This window comes from Panthera pardus, unplaced genomic scaffold (assembly GCF_024362965.1).
Source record: "Panthera pardus isolate Hobbes unplaced genomic scaffold, ASM2436296v1 HiC_scaffold_25, whole genome shotgun sequence".
In the NCBI taxonomy this organism is placed as follows: domain Eukaryota; kingdom Metazoa; phylum Chordata; class Mammalia; order Carnivora; family Felidae; genus Panthera; species Panthera pardus.
Window position 1 is genome coordinate 12,031,070 of NW_026526821.1, and position 17,854 is coordinate 12,048,923.

Below are 17,854 nucleotides of genomic sequence, written 5' to 3' on the forward strand. Positions count from 1 at the left end.
CCTCTGGCCACAAAATTCCCCTTCCCCCTGTGATGTGGCCTGATTACCACATCCGGGTCCAGTCTGGTGCCAGCCAGCCTGACTGCCCGCATTATCAGCCCCTGCACTGTGGGACAGACTTGTTTAGACAGGGAAATTTCAATAAGTCACTGTGAACAGCAGTGAGATCACTGATCTCACAAGTGGGATTAGTGCTGTCCATTCTTTATTTCATTAATTCAAACCCTTTTTGGGTACCCAATAAGCATGTGGCTGTAGGCACGTTTGTGTTTGGTACAAAGGTGCTTCATTCATTTATTCATCCATGAAATAAATATCAACTGAACCAATAAATATCAACTTACCAGGCACTGTGCTAGGTACTGGGGGCGTCTCTGTGTTGAAGCAGAGGTGGTCCCTGCTCTCTCAGAGCTGATTTGTTAACGAAGGTTTAGATGGTGACCAGAGCTATGGAGAAAAATTAAGCAGAGATGGGGATACAGAAGGCAAGACATAGTCGGGTTGGGGGGGGAACTGCAACTTTTGTTCAGGAATGCCTCCTTGAGGAGGTGATGTTTAAGCACAGACTTGAAGAAGGAGAGAGTATGGGCCATGTGAGGATGTGAAGAAAGGACTTTCTAGCAAGAGAAGAGAGCAGGGAGCTGAAGTCAGAGAAGTTGCAGGGTGCAGATCCCTCTGGTCTTTGTGGGCCAAGGGGAGGATTTCAGCTTTTCCTCGGAGTGAGATGGCAGCTATTAGAGGGATTTCAGCATGGAAGGGACGTGGTCTGATTCTATCTTAACTTCAGCTACTGGTTTGAGAGTAAGTTATTAAGAAAAAAGCAAGGAGACCAGTAAGGAGGCTGCTGGAACAATCCCGATGAGAAATGAGAGTGGTTTGGCTCGAAATGGTGTCAGCAGAGAAGTGTTGATAATGGATGTGTTTTGAAGGTGGTACCAAAGAGACTGAGGTTGGCGTGGATGTGGAGGTCTTGGCTGAAGACATACATCCAGGATGTCAGTGTTGAGGTGCTATTTCGAGCCAGGAAACAGCAGGAGAAGATGCCTGAGGACTGAGGTGTGGGGCACATCCAACATGATCAAGGTCAGAGACATGAGGAAAAGCAGCAAAGTAGCATGAGCAACCATCGCTAAAAGTATACTTACCCATCGTTGTTAAAATGAAAGCTAACCTTGGAAACGACTGTACCACGATGGGATATACTCCAAGATAAATCCTTACAAGAAAACAAAACAAACAAAAGTGGAGGAATGTGTAGATTTATGTGAACAAAAATATACATAATATTTTAAAACCATCCCAGACCGATTCAGGCAAAAATTATCAATGAATGCTTCATCTGAGAGCTCAGAGAAATTTATAAGGAACCAAATATTTCATTGGTGTTCGCGTGTCCCCTAATCAGATTGTGTATCAGTTTTAAGGAGAACTATGCCTTCAAAATCAACGTCAAAACCAACATCATCAAGGAGAGGAGAGGGGCATTATGTCGCTCCCCATGTGACTCCCTGAGAAAAATACAAACCGCTTAAACCATATTTCAGCCAGGGATGCATAACCTGAATCAAACTGGAACAGACTGTGTTTTCCAAAGATGGTCACACCAATATTTATTGCACCCCAAATGCTTTGCTTATAAAGTGACATTGGCATACCTCCTCCAGAAGTGGAGTCCACGTTCCCTGCCCTTGAACCTATGCAGAACAGAGTAGTTTCTTCGACTAATAGAAAACAGTCAAAGAGCCAGTGCATGACCTCCAAGACTAGGTCATAAAAGGCAATATGGCTTCCTCCATTCTCTCTCTCTTACTTGGATGCTCGTCTTTTCATCCCAGCCACCATATTGTGAGGAAGCTCAGGACACACGGAGATGCCCTGTGTGGATGTCCAGACCAAGAGCCCAGCTAAAGCCCAGCTAGCAGCCAGCATCAACAGACAGGTGAATGAATAAGTCTCTTATTATTACAGGCTTCACCACCATGCTCTTTCTGAATACAGGATTCTGAATTCCTGTCCTGTAGGAATTTGGGGTAATTTGTTACAAAGCAATGTTAAGCAGACAAATCCACAATGAGGAACATTCTATGCAATATGGGGCTGTAATCTTCAAAAATGTTAATGTCACAGAAGACAAAGAAAGGCTGAGGAATCATTCCAGATTAGAGGAAACTAAAGAGACATAATAACTAAGTGCAAAACATGGTCTTGAGCTGGGTCCTGTCCTAGAGGGAAATAATGATGTTAAAGGACATTACTGCGATAGATGACAAAACGGGAGTATGGCTGGTAGATGAAAGTATTGTATCAAAGTAAGTTTCCTGAATTTGGTAACCATGCTTACTTAGTTACAGAAAATAATATCCTGTTTTAGGAAGTATGTGCTGAAATTTTAATGGGTAAATGGTGCATAATGTATGTAATCTACTCTCAAATGCTTCAGGAAAATAAATATTAATAACGAATACAAATATTCACATGAAGAAAGAGAGGATGATAAAGCAAACATGGCAAAATATTTTAAAAATTGGTGAATCGGGGGAAGGGTGCCTGGGTCGCTCGGTCAGTTAAGCAGCCGAGCTCAGGTCATGATCTCGCAGTCTGTGAGTTCGAGCCCCGCGTCGGGCTCTGGGCTGACAGCTCAGAGCCTGAAGCCTGCTTGGGATTCTATGTCTCCCTCTCTCTCTGCCCCTCCCCTGCTTGTGCTCCGTTGCTCGCTCTCTCTTTCTCAAAAATACATAAACATTAAAAAAATTTTTTTTTTAATTGGTGAATCTGGGTAAAGGGTATACTGGAAGTCTTAAAATTATTCTTGTAACATTTCTGTAAATTTGAAACTATTTTTTGCAACCCATAATAGTGGTTGTGTCAGAGGAGGGGAAATGGGTGGGGAAAGGAACAAGGAAGAAGAGAACCCACTTTTCAACCTTTTGTACTTTTTAGAGATATGACCTAGCCAAATAAACCAGTAAAAAGTGAAATGTAACAGAAGTTACTTTATTAGACACTTGTTCTAGGGAGTGTGTGAAGTCAATTACATGCTTGAGATGATTCCCATTTCTTCCTTTCAATGAGGCCCATTGCTTGGAGGAGGAACCTGAGGCTCAGAGAAGGCAGGTGATTCACCAGAATCAGAAGTTATAACCCAGGTCAGTCTCATTTCAAAGACCTTGAAGTCAGTCGGGCAGGACCTTTGCCTTTAAGGAGAGGAGATTTCACAAAAACTTTTTCATTGTTTAAATGAAAGAATAAAGGAAGGAAATAAAAAAGCATATGGCTCTTAGCCCTGTGGGTGTGCATTGTCCATTGTGAAAATCCAGGGTGTAGCTATTTGACCAATTAGTCATTCAACAGACATCTATTGAAAATCGTTATTGGGCCCAAAGGCAGGTTTACCACGATTTACCGGTACTGGGAGGTGTTAAGAGTTCTAGAATGTTCTGGGGTCACTGAAGGGCAGCTAGGGTACAGTCAGGAAGCACTTCTCTGAAAATTGCCTAAAGAGATCTCAGAAGAAAGGGTCCTGACTTTCCAAGTGTCCAATAACTCGAGACGAGCTGTTTTTTTCTTTGTCAATAAATACTTTCTTATTTCATATTTACAGCTTTGTATTCTTTTTCTAAAACTGCATGAACTTCAGAGCCCATCACCACCGAGAGTCAGAGAGGGAGCTTCCAGGGATGGGGTTGAGCAATTACAGAACAATGACAGATACTCTGCTGGGGGAGGTCAAGGCGCCGTGGACATTCTTGAGCCAGTCACCCATGAAATTTCAGGGTTGTCTCTTCCTCTGTCTTCACGGTTGCCTTCAAACTCCTACTTGATTGATATTTTTAGCATCTGCTTTCCTGCTGTCCCCCAAAGTGACATGGGTAACCGGAGATGGTTTAGCAGTGCGTGTGTGATAGTAACAGATACTGTAATGACTGCTCATCGTCTGGGAGGCACCCCTGTAGGCACGTCACTGAATTCATCTCATTTATACCTCAGAACGGGCCTGTGAGGGACACAGGACTGTTAACTCCATTTTATAGGTAGTGAGGCATTGAAAGGTTTAGTACTTTGCCAAGGTCACAGAGCTCGCAAGTGGAGGAAGCAGGAGTCAAACGTGGGTTGTGGGTCCATGATCCCGCAGTACTGTGGGCATCTGTGGCTTGCACCTGCCCAGAACCCCAGTCATCTTTTGGGGACCCTCTTGCCCCCACTTCTGACCATGTGGTCTGAGTGCGGCTGACCATACTTTTTGACTCTAGGATGGACAGTGTCACCTAGCCCCAGGCCCTCAGAGCAACAAATTGTCCTGGTCATAGTGAGTAGTTCAAAGGTGATCCCTGCCAGGCCAGTGAGAACCCTCCCCCAAACCTTTACTGAAGCTGTGCAGTACTTCCCAGGGTGGCGGGGATGTTTAAGAGTGAGGCAGCCTGGGGTGACCAAGGTCTTCTCTTTGAAAGGAAAGGCAACCGAGGCAGATCTGAGCATGACAAGGCCCATTGACCTTTTTGGAGCTCCTGGATGTAGCCAAACCTGAAATGTCTGAGCTTTTCCGTTCTACCTCTTTCCCCTTTTGTTGGTCAAGTACGTAGTAGCAGATACTCAAACAGGGGCCATGGTCATAACCATAGCCCTTCCTATCACACTTGTTTCTTTAACAGCTTTATTGAGGTATCATTCGCATACAATCCAGTTCACCCATGTCAAGGGCACTCTTCAGTGGTTTTTTATATATTCAGAGCTGCACAGCCATCACCCCACAAAGAGCATTTTCATCATCACCCTAAAGAGAAACCTCGCACCATTATCAGTTGATGTGGGAAACAAAGGCAGAAGGAAATGGCAGATAAAATTAAATTTCCTTACCACCTACAGCCCATTGACAAACACCAGAGGCGGGCAGAGTAAAGCGTAATGATTTGCCAGAGGGAAACAACCTGAGCTTGACAATGGCTAGGCTTCCTGTAGCCTTGAGTCTTCTTTAGCACATGAAAATCTCTTTGGAAACTTCCCCTGGACTTTACCTCCCCCAACTCCCAAGCATACAACCAGTCTCTCTGCAGGGTCTGGGGCAGCTCTTCCTGCCCACGGATCCTGTCCCCGTGCTTTAATAAAATCACTTTTTGCACCAAAGACGTCTTCGAGAATTCTTTCTTGGCCGTTGGCTCTGGATCCCACGGACACTCACCATCACCCCAAACCATCATCATCAGTAACTCCCCATTTCCCTCCAACCCCCCAGCCCAGCCCAGCCCAGCCCAGCCCAGCCCAGCCCCAGGCAATCACTAATTTACTTTCCATCTCTCCAGAGTTGCCCATTCTGGACATTTCATATAAATGGAATCATAGAATACGTGCTTCTTTGGGTCTTTCCTTCACTTAGCATGTTTTTAGGATCCATCCATGTTGTAACATGTATCTCTTATGAATAGACCACTTTATTCATTCATTCATTCATTTATGTATTTATATTACTTTTTTGGATTTTTAAAATTTTATTTTTTAATTTACATCCACGTTAGTTAACATCTGGTACAATAATGATTTCAGGAGTGGATTCCAGTGATTCATCCCCTATGTATAACACCCAGTGCTCATCCCAACAAGTGTCTTCCTTATGATACTTACCCATCTAGCCCATCCCCCCACCCAACACCCAGCCAGCGACCCTCAGTTTGTTCTCTGTATTTAAGAGTCTCTTATGTTTTGTCCCCCTCCCTGTTTTTACATTTTTTTTGCTTCCCTTCCCTTACGTTCATCTGTTTTGTGTCTTCAATTCCACATGAGTGAAGTCATATGATATTTGTCTTTCTCTGACTAATTTTGCTTAGCATAACCCCCTCTAGTTCCATCCACGTAGTTGCAAATGGCAAGATTTCATTCTTTTTGATCACCAAGAAATACTCCATTATACACACACACACACACACACACACACACATATACACACCACATCTTCTTTATCCATTCATCTGTCGATGGACATTTGGGCTCCACACTTTGGTTCTTTGGACATTTCCATACTGTGGTGACTGTTGATAGTGCTGCCATAAATGTTGGGGTGCATGTGCCCCTTCAAAACTCTTGGATAAATACCTAGTAGTGCAATTGCTGGGTCATAGGGTAGTTCTATTTTTAGTTTTTTGAGGAACCTCCATACTGTTTTCCAGAGGGGCTGTAGACCACATTTTTTGAAATTCATTCATCAGCTGTTGAACATTTTGGCTTGTTTCTACTTTTGGCTACGATAACACCGCTCTAAAGCTACACGCGCATGTTTTTGCGTGGACATACGTTTTCCATTCTTGGGTTTGCACCTGGGAGTGGGGTTGCTGGGTGCTATGGCTAGTAATGCTATGTTTCACCTTTGCAGGAAACGCCAAACTGTTTTCCAGAGGCTGCACCATTTTTCATTCCTCACAGCAGCATATGTTGCTGTTTGACTCTGGCAAGTTGTTTCAATTCTCTGGGCTTCGGTTTTCCCATTTCTAAATTGGGGATGCACCGCAGGGAGGATAAAAGAGAGCTCATGCATGTGAGATTTGGGGCAAGTCTCCTCAATCCTGCTCTCATCTGGGAAGTGGAGACAGCCAAAGCGTTTCCCTCATAAGGTTCTTCTGAGGAGGAAAGAAGCCTGAGCTGTTAGGGACAGCTCAGTGAAAGGTGGTTGCAGGGGCACCTGGGTGGTTCAGTCTGTTGCGCAGTCGGCTCTTGATTTCGGCTCAGGTCATGATCTCACGGTTCATGGGATCAAGCTCTGTGCTAGGTTCCATGCTGACAGCCTGGAGCCTCCTTGGGATTCTCTCTCTCCCTCTCTCTATGCCCCTCCCCTGTTTGTGCTCTCTCTCTCAAAATAAATAAATAAACTTAAAAAAAAAAAAAGGTGGTTGTAGACCTGCTTATAATGTGATTCTCCTCTTTCCAACTGAACAGAAAATTTGCGTGAACATCTGTGTGCTATGCATCCGGCTTGTGTCGTATGTATCAATCCTCCCTTGATTTTCAAGTTGGAGTTCCTTTGCCTTACGAAACTCTGGAAGAGTTGTTGTCTGATCTGTGACAATCAGCTGACATTCAGGAACCCACAGAGTGGATCAATGGGGCGATGTGGTCTGCTGATGGATGACACATTTTCAAGATGTAGAAGCTGTGCCAAACTTGAAGCCGGGGAGTGTGAATACCCCATGACTGAGTCATGGTCCTGGGACTGGGATGGGGGTGGAGAGGTGGAGGGGAGGGGCCCGGCTAAAATTGCAATCCCCTCCCCCCCCCCCAAGGCATCCCGTCTTTCTCTCTGACCTCATCACTTCCTCTCCCTCCTCCCACAGTACCCACGGGTCACACCAAATCACTCACAATTTCTGGAACAAGCAATGTTCTCCACAACTTCGTACATGCTGTTTCCTCTACCAGATGCGCCCTTTCTGCTTCTTTTCTCCCTGTCAGCTTAGAAGTCAACTTCTCCTGGAAACTTTCAGTAGTGGGGATCTTTTACCTTGACCTTGCAACGTTGATTTCCTCTGGATCAGAAAACAGCATCTCACTTTCCCATTGGGGAACCACTCCCGCCCCTACACTTATCTGTAGGGTTCCGGTAAGAGCTCCCCCACCCCCAGCTCTTTGGGTGAGCCTGGCCAATCAGCATATCCCATCCCCCTGGCCACGGGTGATTGGTTCCTGGATGGGCATGTATTCCTGCAACAAAGAACACTTGAGTTGGCTTGGAATTGCCGCTGGCCATCTTTGCCAACAAGTGCAGAAAGCCTGTCTGAAAGTAGATCCAAAACAGAGGAAACCAGAGCTGAAAGGTGGAGAGAGAGAACGAGAGAGATGAAGGAAACAGAGGTGTCGATTTTGACATCACTTGAGCCCCTGGATCCAGTCATGTGTGAAGGCAACTGTATGTCACGATTTCTCATAAACCAGTGAATTGCCCTCCCTTTCTTTCTTTTTTTTTTCACTTTATATTTTTTCACTAGTTAGTGGGTATTCTGTCACCCGACGAATACTCTCTGGACCCGAACACACCCTGGGCTGGAGTGGGTACCCTTTTGGACTTTCACAAGAGACTCTGTTTCTCCACTTTCTTTGCACTTATTAGATTGTACTGTAACGATCGCTTTGTTTGGCTCTATCTCCCGCTAGACACACAGAGCAGCTGTACCTTGTTTACTGCGGTATCTCTAGCACCTAGATGGGCCTGGCACATAATAGCATCTCAATAAATTCTATTTTCATTTTTTTTTTTAAATTACAAACAAATTCATGATAGCGTACATGCAAACACACACAAAACAATTCAAAACTTTTCTGTGGATCTGCATGGATATGCACAAAAAAAGTCTGGAAAGAGACTACCTGTGAGTCACGGTGTGAGTTACCTTGTCTCATGCTGGTTACAAGGAGAATGTGCTTATGTATCACTTGTTATTAAAAATTAACTAAAAACAAAGCTGAACAAAGGAGTGTGTGCTTTTTGTAATACCAAACGCATACAATTCAAAAGGGTATAAGGAGTTACCTTGCCCCTCTCAATAATATGTGTTGAATAAAGGAATAAAGGCATAACTATAGTTGATGCGCAAATTATTGAATAAGAAAACAGTTCTTTTCTAGGCTTCAGTTCAAGGTGACCCTCCCCTTGCCCCCACCCCAGTGAGCCAGCTGGTTTCCCTGAAAGTCTGGGCCTTGAGCCAACGTTTTATTTCTTTCTGGGATGGGCCCCTGTCTGGAAGTCCTTTTGGAGCCTTGGAGAATGACTCACAGGGCTTCACGTGGACAAGGAGTTCCCTAGTGACCAAAGGGTCACCTTCTGTTCCTTAAGTAGGTGGATTCTGGGCAGAGTCTCTGGGGGGGGTGGGCTGTCAGGGGAGGGGGGCTCCTGTGTGTCCCTGTGGCCAGTGGCTGGTTGCTGTTCCCCAGGAAACAGCCTCCAGCAGATACTCAGGCCTCATCTGGAACAGTGCAGAGAGTCTGCTGGCCCAGACTGGAGCTCGAGGTCCAGTCTTGCCAATTAACTCGCTGTGGGGCCTTTCCCATCTATAAAATGAGGGAGACACTGATGGGTACCTATCTGATAACAATCCTGCCCCTTCTTTCTTGCCTACAGAACCTCAATTTGGGGGTGGGGAACACTGGATGGCCATGTGTTTAAGAGGAAGGCTGGGCCTGTCTCCAGCTAGAATTTTCTGTGTCTGAGTGCACATATACATGTAAATCCTATAGAGCCTAAGTGAATCACGATAATGCCATAACATCTACTTGCCAGTGGTGGGTTTAGGCAGGTAATGACATTTTTCTCACTTTGTATGTGGCTTTGGGCTCGATCTCACTTAAAGTTTTGTGCCTCAGTTTCTTCTTTAAAATGAGAATGGTTCTTACATTCCAGTGTTTGCCGTGGGCCTTAAAAATAACCCAGCTAAGGGGTGCCTGGGTGGCTCAGTCGGTATTGGGTGTCCAACTTTGGCTCAGGTCATGACCTCGCGGCTCACGAGTTCGAGCCCTGCATCAGGCTCTGTGCTGACAGCTCAGAGCCCGGAGCCTGCTTCGGAGTCTGTGTCTCCCTCTCTCTCTGTCCCTCCCCCACTCACTCTCACTCTCTCTCTCTCTCTCTCTCAGAAATAAACATTAAAAAAAATAATAACCCAGCTAAAAGGCCCAACATACAGCAGAAGTTAGAGTAACAGTGCTTTGACACACTGTTGGCTTCATTCTCTGTTTGGGGACACCTTTGACTTTTTCATAGGCACTCAATGAGTGACAGTTATTTAACTCAGTTTGCTAATCCAGCTAATCCCATTTGGAATATGTATGAGTGATTACATTAGAAGCAGGTTTTGTTTGATAAGCAAGGTAATGTCAACACATTGGGGGTGCATATGAGGAGAAAAGCTGTAAGGACGGAGGACGGGAGCCGTGGCATATTGAGAACTGCTGTTTTCTGGGGGTTGCTGATGTCTGGCTTGTATAGCTGGGAAATACAGAACTGCCCGCCGCATCCCTAAAAGTTCAGAGGCATTGGGTCTGGGTGGGTCTGGGACTTCGGTTAACGAGGCTTTTATCAGTTGGAGAATTTGGTAATCACTGGTTTGGGACATTAACGCTAATCCTTGACTTTGCCCTTTACCGCTTAGGCAAGTCTTCCTGTCTATCCCTTCCTATCCATACCCTGGTTTCTTCATCCGTAAAGGGATGGTGATATTATGAACCTTAGCGTTTGCAGGACAGATTGACAAGGGGTCTCGAGTGGGGGTGAATTTGTAACCCAAACGACACACAGTAATGTCTAGAAACATTGTTGGTTGTCATAATGGGGGGAGGGTGCTCCTGGCATCTGGTGGGTACAGGCCAAGGATGCTGCCGGACATCCTTCAGGGCACAGGATGGCCCCCTACAACAGAGAATTATCCAGCCCTAAGTGTCAATAGTGCCAAGGTCAAAAAACTCAGGTTAAATGTATTAATGGGCCATGAAGTTGGAGGCCAGGGAGACCATTCTATTGCCTTAGCATAAACACAGTTGCCCACAACCTAGAGACCTTCTCCGGCGCAGGAAAATAGAGCTAAGTGGGTGTGTGGAGTAGCTCAGAGAGCCAAAGAGGGCTCCATTGTTCTGTGTGTGCTGCGCGTGTGTTGGGGTGGGGAGGAGGCGGCTGGTGGCCCCGGTGCCAGAATCTGTGTGTGACCCACTGGGAGAAGCCAACTGGCAGGCAGCGGTTGCCAGAGCCTTCACTGCAAGCTGCGTTTGTGTGACGGGCTTGAGGTTGTTACGTACATGGTATCTACAGCTCGATGAAAATGACCGTATTCTCTCAGTTGCTTATGGCTATCCTTCATAGAATAGTCAGGAAACATCCATGGTCTCTATCAGTGGTCCTCAACCAGCGGTGACTTTGTCTCCTAGGGGACATCTGGCAGTGTCAGGGACATTTGCGATCATCACAATAGTGGGGGCATCTAGTAGGTGGAGGCCAAACGATGCTACTCCACATCCCCCAGGGCACAGGACAGGATACCCCCCAATGTCATTTGTCCCCAAATGTCGATAGTGCAGATGTTGAGAAACTCCAGTTTCTCCAGGATCCTGTTGTTATTGGGGTAAAAGCCACCTCCAGGGGCGCCTGAGTACTTCAGTCGGTTGGGCTTCTGACTCTTGATTTCGGCTCAGGTCAAAATCTCATTGTTTGCAAGTTCAAGCCCTACATTGGGCTCTGTGCTGGCAGCACAGAACCTGCTTGGGATTCTGTCTCCTGTCTCCCTCTCTGCCCCTCCCCTGCTTGCTCTCTGCCTCTCTCTCTCCAAAATAACTAAATAAATAAACAAACACTAAAAGCCACCTCCAGCTGTCTGGGGTGGTGGGGGACAGGCTTGGGGAACGGAAGGGATAACTTGTGTTTAGACAAGTCGAACAGTAGTCCCTGAGATCATTTGGGAGCTAGAGGGAAGAGGACCCTAGAGGTATTTTGCAGAGTGTTTCTTGAGACCACATTACACGCCATGCCCTCTGCCCCCTGCTGAGCACAGGGGCATGTGGGAGGATTTTATCTCAGCTCTGGAGAAATGTCTAGTTAGCTGAATGACAGACACTAAGGATTTTGAGGGGTACAGAGGGAAACACCTGGGCCAGGAGTTTGAGTCCTGACTTTGTTTCCGTGAGAAACACCGGCACGTGCCTTCTCTACTCTGATCCTTCCTTTTTAGCTCTGCAAGCCCTGGACTCCCAGGGCTGAGATGATCGAAAAACAAAATGGTAGGACATGGGGGATTTGGGGAGCTGGACAGAGCTTCTGGCATCACTGGGGTTCCCAGGAGGCAGGGCACAGCTGGGGGCCGAGGAGGTCCAACAACGAGGACAGAGCATAGGCAGGAGCCCCGGCCGTCTTTTAGCCAAAGAGGAGTTGATACAGGGAAAGAGAAGGTTGTTAGGAAGAGGAGACAGTACAGAGGATAAACTTCTCAAACTGGAGTTGGGGGTCTCAGGCGACGTGGGATTGGCCACAAATCCCGCAGTTGGGTTTTACCATTGACCAGAACCCTTCTTGTCCCCAACTGGGGTGGCTGGTCACTCTGCTCGAACTGCCCATTTCCAATCTCCTGACCTAGCCGCTGTTCTAACAGTCCATGTTCGAGGACTTTCTTAGGTCACCAGGGACCAGTTTGCTCTTGCATACTTAAAGTTATGCAATTGGCAGTTAACGCCAGTGGGAGCAGCTCTCCAACAAGGATCGACAGGCGCTGGTAGCTAAACCTCTTAGCGCTTTCAACCCTAAAATGGGATAACTCTGAGGCATACGTTCTATGCTGGCTCCCAGAGTTCCCCGATGGGATTAAGCTCCGATTGACTATAGTAGTAACTCGTGTGAAAACACACCCTCCATCGACTGCCTTCTTTTCCCTGTCTCATTCCCTCAAGCTCCAAATGGTGCCACCTGGGATCGTCTCCCAAGTAATCTACTTGTACTCGAGATCTTTGTGTCAGGGTCTCCTCGTGCGGGAACCCAAGCTAAGGCACGCGACTCTCTCCCCCACTTCCGGGTCTCTGTCTCTGCGGTTAAAACGAGACCGACCCCATCCCCCAACTCCAGGGATGGGCACATGACTCGGAGCTGACCAATCACACCACCATACCTCTTTGGCTACAGCGATTGGTTCAGGGGTCGTCACGTGACCCCCAACCAGGCCAATGACAGCTTCTTCCTGGACTTCTACCGAGACGATTGGGAACATGAACCTTTTTCTGCTGCGGTCCCCAAACCCTTGGGACGTTAGGTTGGGGGCCGGTGTTCTCTGAGGATGAAGCCGCCTCCGAGGATGCTGGTGCTGAGCTGAGGAAGCGAAATCAGATCCAGGTGGCCTTAGTGCATCCCTGGTTCCAGCGCAGTGTATAATTTTAAGTGCCGTCTATTAGCCTGGTCCATCCTGAGCTCTCCCGCTCCCCACAGGCAGGCCTATTTCCCATAGCTCCTCGGGTTTGCCCTCCCTATCTGGCCCTCAAGTGACAGGGTTTGCAGTCCCTGGGTTTGGCCGGGAAATCGTTCTTGCCTGAGTGTTCTGAGTCGCTTTAGCAACATCGTGGAGCAAGGGGAGTTACCAACGTTCAAGGTGGCGGAATAACCTGTTTGAGAAATCAACTACTTTTCATTTCCTCAACTCCAGAGTCATTGGGAAAGAATGAAAGGTATTTCCCCGACTCTGTGCCAAGAAGGTAGCTGGACTTTGTGATCGAAAGATCTGGGTTTCCTTTTACCCCCAGTTAGGAAAACAGGCCGTCCTTCCCCAAGGTCCTAGAGTCTCAGATTGTGGTGAGCGGGACCACCTTCGAGGGGGGGCCTTGGAGGACCTCGTTCCAAAGTGGAGTCTCAGGCCCCAGCCCCGGGGGGACTCAGTCATAACCTTTGAGGACCAGACCCGGGAATTTGTCTTTCAAACACGCTTCTCCAAAGGTTAAGAAACTTAGGACTCCTTTATTTAAGTGAAGAAAACCCTTTCGAAACTGGCTTATGCAAAAGAGGCAGTTTATTGGCTGAAGTAACTGAAAAAGGACTGGCTGAAGTAACCGAAGAGTTCTGGCTTTAGGCCTAGCTGGATTCACTTGCCATCTCTTGCCTTTTCTCTTCAGTGCGTTGGCTCCGTTGTCAGACTCCTCTTGACAAGATGGCAAGTGGGGCTCCAGGCCTGCGTTCTGCTGGGTACAAGTCCGGTGGGAAAAGGAGGGTCATTTCCTGAAAACCCTACTGTAGTTCCAGCATCCGCTCGGATTGGACTAACTTAGGACATGGTCTGTCTCTGAACCAGTCACTGTCACCAAAGGAAGGTGACATTCAGATTGTCCAGGTCTGGTCACATGCCTGTTGGGGTAGGGATGGCCCCACCTGGACACAGGGAGAGGAAGTTCCCTGAAGAAGTACTGAGCGGTGTGTGCAAACGTGGGGGAATGAATTCTGGACAGGCAGGGCCGGTTGTGGTCAGTGTGGAGTCCCTGGTGTAGGCCATGTATCTTGAGGGCTCTGGGCTTCTTGGCACCCTTGTGGCTCCAAGTTATTCTTTGGTTCAGATCACAAAAGGAGAATATTAGGATCCTACTCAGGAAATAACCAAAACCATAAAGCAGGCTCTGTTGATTGCTTCTTTTCCCTTCTTCCTGGCCATCAGAACCGAATTTTGCGGGACCAAGGAGCAGCGTGCAAGGCCCAGAGGATGAATTCTGTTTGGTCTAAGCCAGCATGGGAATCCTGTCTCCCTTTGACCTAGTCTTGGGGTAAGCATGGGACCCAATCCTGGCCAATGAGGCAACAGGGGTAGTGTGCTGAGGGCTTCTGGGTAGGATTCTCCTTTCTGTTAAAAGAGACAAGTTTTCTCCCCAACCCCTTTTCTTTCATACATATATTCCTCCATTCTTTGGACACGGTTGTACTAGGACGTGACTTTTGGAGCTACAGCACTTACTTTGAGACTCTAAGGGAATGGCCGAGGGAATCCTCAAGAAACTGACCCGTTGCCCTAATACTGAGATGCCGAAGTTCCCAGTCCCAAAACATTTTACTTACTGACTTATTGTTACCTGAGATAATAAAGATCGACATTTAAGGCTCTCCTGAGTGTCAGGTTACCTGCAGCCCAAACGTGCCCTAACGGATCCACCTGCAGACTTTAGAAGTTTAAAGCACAGAAGGCAGAACAAAAAAGGCTGCCACTTCTCTGAGATTGTTCTGGTTCTACAGCCGGTCAGGCTTCTCCCACTTTCCTCTTTGACTCTTTCCTCGTGAAGCTCTTGCAGCTGAATAAGCATTAATAATTCATCAGGACCCCACCACTCTGGGCTGAATTGTGTAAACTTCCTTGTTAGTCTGAAGGTTTCCTGAAGCCCTGTGCAAGCGTTTACCATGTAGAGGGTAAGACGGGGCTAACCTAGGAGTTTGGCCTCTAACATTGTAATTTTTGTGTTGAATTTTTTTTTATTTGTTAATAATATCAAACCTACAGAAGAGTTGGATGAATAAAAATGGGACAAAGAACACCTAAGAGAAAGCATGAGCAGGAGGGGGCAGAGAGAGAGGGAGAGAGAAAAATCCCGAGCAGGCTGTGTGACACGGGGTTCGATCCCACGAACTGTGAGACCATGAACTGAGCTGAAATCAAGAGTCAGACGCTTAACCGACTGAGCCACCCAGGCGCTCCTTTTAACGTTTTATTTTTAAGTAATCTCTACGCCCAACGTGGGGCTTGAACTCACGACTCCGAGATCAAGAGTCACGTGCTCCACCAACGGAGCCAGCCAGGCGCCCCTCAATCTTCATACTTTAAAATTATTGATAAAAAATCTTTAATCTACCTTTTCTACCATTTGCATTCCAATAATATACACATTTTACTAATTCCAATAATATACAATTATATACAATAATATACAATTTTGCTAATTGATCCAAAAATGTCCTAAAGTGTTTTTTCTCCTCCAGCACAAGAACCAGTCCGTTTAGGGTCAGATATTGCATTTAGTTGTCATGTCTCTTTAATTTCCTTTCATCTGGAGCATCGGTCTTTCTTTGTCTTGTGTGACTTTGAAATTTTTGAATAATACTCTCCCCACCCCCTTGTCTCACTCTCTTTTTTAAAAAACAATATTTCTTGGGGCGCCTGGGTGGCTCTGTTGGTTGAGCGTCCGACTTCAGCTCAGGTCGTGATCTCTCGGTCCGTGAGTTCAAGCCCCACGTCAGGCTCTGTAGGGAGTTAATGGAGAGATCTACGGGAAGTAGTTACCTCTGTGAGTCTGCCTGGGCCTAAGACAGCTTTTGGCCAGCAGGACTAGCTAGGAGTGGAATAGTGGAAAGCAAAGACAAGTTCTCCAATCATGAGAACAGAACAACTACAAAACTGGTCTGACAAGTGTTTCTTTTTTTAAGTTCATTTGTTTTCATCATCTCTACACCCGTTATGGGGCTCGAACTCACAACCCTGGCGTCAAGAGTCGCTTGCTCTTCCAACTTGAGCCAGCCGGGCACCCCTTAGTGAGTGTTTTAATAGAAGCAAACATAAGGTACAATGAGAGATGCAAGGGTTTACTGGATCCGGTCTAGAAATCAAGGAAGTCTTCCTGGAGTAGACAACGTTTGAGCTGAGACCTAAATAGTAAAGAGAGAGCCAGTTGAAATGGGGAAAGAGCAGAGGAATTAGCACATGCAAATGCCTAGAGGTGAAATCGGATATTGGAGGGCTAAAAGTAGATCAGTCTGACTGGAGCCTAAGTATGAGATAAAGAGGGTCAGGGCGATGCCAGGGTGCTTGCAGGTCTTTATAACAAGGAGTTTGAACTCTGTCCTGGGAGCAACGGGAAGTCATGGAAGGATTTGAAGCAGGGGGACGGACGTGTCATACAGAGGTGTTAGCAAGTTGGAGATGGGAGGATTTTCTGATGTCGCCCTTCCAGGAAAAGTCCAAATACCTCTACGGCAACCCTGAGCCCTGCATCTTCGAGGGTTTGCTAACTTTGGTTTCCTTCCTTCTCCTTCCTTTCCTTCTATTTCCCCAGGCAATCTGGGCAATAGAGCATGGGGAAAGTGACCGCACCGGTTACGATATTTTCAACTGCAAGTGACGGCATGCCTGACTGACCGTGGCTTAAGCGAAGAAGACGTGGAATTATCCTTTATAACAAAAAGTCTGGAGGTCGGCAGCTCCAGAGTCGTTTTGATGTGTCAAGGACCCAGGCTTATCCTTCCGCTACATCATCTCCAGTGGTTGGCTTTTGGCCTCAGACTCATGCTCATCCCAGCTACTGCCGCATCATGGAACGTTTGATCACAGGACACCGATCAAAGCAGGAAGGAAGGGATGGGGGGACAAAAGGCTTTCACCCCCTTGAAGCTCTATATTATTAATGAAGTGGATCCTCAGATTTCCCCTGACCTTTCATTGGCTGAGAGCCGGATCACATGCCCATTCTGGACCAATCATTGCTTAAGGAGAATGCGCACTTTTACTTAAGATGGGTCATGATTTATCTGCTGGGGCTGGAGAGCCAGCCACCCTCCAAAGATCAAGGGATTTCTACCCCTTAGCTGGGCCCCAAATCAAGGTTCTCTGGGCAGGGAAGATGTGGAAGCGGGGTGGGAATGCCTCTGGGGTAGCAAGGGGCAGTGTGTCAGACGGAGTGAGGTTTGTAGAAGGTAGGAGAGGTGTTCTGCTTGTGAAAAATAAATACGAGAGAAAACAGAATTGATCAAGGGGGGCTCACTTCAATGCAGGTCCGCAAAGTCCTTGTCAACTCCACGGGGGGCTCCGGAGCAAAGATCGTTGGTTAGAGGAGCCCCACGTTGGGCGAGATGGCCAGCCCTGGTGTCCCGCCATACTCAGTCATTGACCTGGGGCAACGCAGGAAGAGCATGGCCTTGGCTTGAAAGTTGAGACAGATCCTTAAGACGTTGCAGCTGGAGGCTGTCAGCTCGCTGCGCTCTTCACAGGCAACTAGCAAGTTCTTGAAGCTGTGCCCCTCCAGGACTGTCATAGGGTGCCCAGTGTCTGGCCTGGCTATGCCCAAAGAAGTCAAATTTGAGGTGACCAATCCATTTCTGCCCAGGGGCAGCATCAAGTTTGACAGAAGGAATCAGAAGAACCATTGAGAGATTAGGCTCAATTCAGAAATTGAGTTTCACCTTTAGAAAAACATTTTTTCTCACACATAGAATATTTTCAGGGGCGCCTGGGTGGCGCAGTCGGTTAAGCGTCCGACTTCAGCCAGGTCACGATCTCACGGTCCGTGAGTTCGAGCCCCGCATCAGGCTCTGGGCTGATGGCTCAGAGCCTGGAGCCTGTTTCCAATTCTGTGTCTCCCTCTCTCTCTGTCCCTCCCCCGTTCATGCTCTGTCTCT

General features: G+C 47.1%; 1 long non-coding RNA gene across 2 annotated transcripts; it reads left to right on the plus strand.

Moving 5' to 3' along the window:
• Positions 1-12,530: 12,530 nt before the first annotated feature.
• Positions 12,531-16,970, plus strand: LOC109272299 (uncharacterized). 2 transcript variants are annotated; one of them, XR_002082397.2, is made up of 3 exons: positions 12,531-13,164; positions 14,139-14,244; positions 16,516-16,970. It is a non-coding gene; the product is annotated as an uncharacterized LOC109272299 (long non-coding RNA). The 2 variants fall into 2 exon arrangements; XR_002082396.2 differs by lacking the exon at positions 16,516-16,970 and adding an exon at positions 14,404-14,859.
• Positions 16,971-17,854: the final 884 nt, after the last annotated feature.